Below are 1,495 nucleotides of genomic sequence, written 5' to 3' on the forward strand. Positions count from 1 at the left end.
CCATTTTCTAGCAACAAGTTAAAGACAGCTCCACTTGCATTAATCTACAGAACCGTCCATATGCCAGTGTGAGGCTGCTGTTCCAATACCAGCACAGCTAGTCTGCCTTTCCACAAGTGGTATTTTGGCAAAAATGTCAAAGTCAGGACAGGTCGTGGGTTTCTCCTTAAGAAGGTCATCCTGTCACCCCTCTCTTTCCCTCCCCAACACGATCCCCAGCTCACGCAAAATAAAATAAATAAAGAGTGCAGTAGTAGCATCAGCGTGCACTGCCAGTCCACCTGGGGGCCTTAATTGCTGCCTTCTCCTCCGGCGTCGTCTTGCTGATCACTTGTCCAGAGCGTTAGGTTGTCTCGAGGAGCTGCATGATGAGCGTCGAGTCCCTGTAGGAGTTTCCACTGAAAGTGTCAAGCTTGGCAATGGCGCCATTGAAAGTTATCTTGGCCAAGTGGCAGGCTTGCTCTGTGGCATTCTGGATCTCATAGTAGAAAACGCAGTAGTTAAGGGCCAGGCCTAATCTAATGGGGTGAGTGGGCTGCGTGTGCCCTTTGCTGACCTCATGGGCTTTGCTACATGTCTTCTCAGATGACTCCTCGAAGGTTGCCCTCTTCTCTCCAGTGGAGACTTTGGCCAGGTAGCGGTAATAGTCCCTTTTCATATTCAGTTAGAACACTTTGCTCTCATACTGGCTGTCCTGGCAATTCTTGATTGGGTATTTATCCAGCAGGCTCAGCTCATCCTGACACACCAGCTCCTTGTCTATTTTTTCACGGTAAGCACGCACCATGTCTACCTTCTCGTTACCCTCTGCAGATATCTTCTGCTCAGCACTACTAATGACCCTCCAGGAAGAACGGCGTGCCCCAGCCGTTCTAGGGTCTCTCTTGTAGGCCACAGAGAGAAGGTTTCCTTCTTCACTAGACACTGGCTGCTTCAGCTCTGTCACGTTCTTCGTGGCCGCGGCCCTGTGGTCCTAGCGTTCCGCCTGCTCCACCAGCCGGGCTTCTGCACCAGTTGCTTGCGGTCTACCATCTTCACAGGCTGTTTCGGGCCGGGCGAGGAGACCGGGGCGGCCTGGAGCCTGGGTGCTGGAGGGACTGACCCAGGCTGCGGCTAGAGCTGCGACCCTGGGACCGGGCGCAAGGCATCTGCCGGGTCTTTCTTTTTCTCTGGGGGTCTCCCCTGCACCCAGCACAGAGCTGGGCACACAGTGGGTGCTCCCTTAATGATATCGAATGAATCTGTGGATTCATTAATGAGCAAAATGGCCTGGCATGGTGGCTTCAGTCTTGGGGGAGGGTCATGGGCATGTGTGTGACACTTTAATGGACCGGGGACGAGGAGAGGATGACTTAAGAAGAGACAGGGGAGGCAAGGGCCTCAGAACTGGGAGTGAGGGTGGTCAAGGAGTTGAAGGGGTGGGGAGGCAGGCCTGGACTCAGCGAGACTTGGTGGCTGCCTTCAGACGTCTGAAGTGCTGCCCTGGAGGAGGGAG

At 54.1% G+C, this 1,495-nt stretch overlaps 1 pseudogene; it reads right to left on the bottom strand.

Moving 5' to 3' along the window:
• Window positions 1-290: 290 nt before the first annotated feature.
• LOC101337401 (14-3-3 protein gamma-like) lies at window positions 291-1,032 on the bottom strand (annotated as a pseudogene).
• Window positions 1,033-1,495: the final 463 nt, after the last annotated feature.

This window comes from Tursiops truncatus, chromosome 4 (assembly GCF_011762595.2).
Source record: "Tursiops truncatus isolate mTurTru1 chromosome 4, mTurTru1.mat.Y, whole genome shotgun sequence".
NCBI lineage: Eukaryota > Metazoa > Chordata > Mammalia > Artiodactyla > Delphinidae > Tursiops > Tursiops truncatus.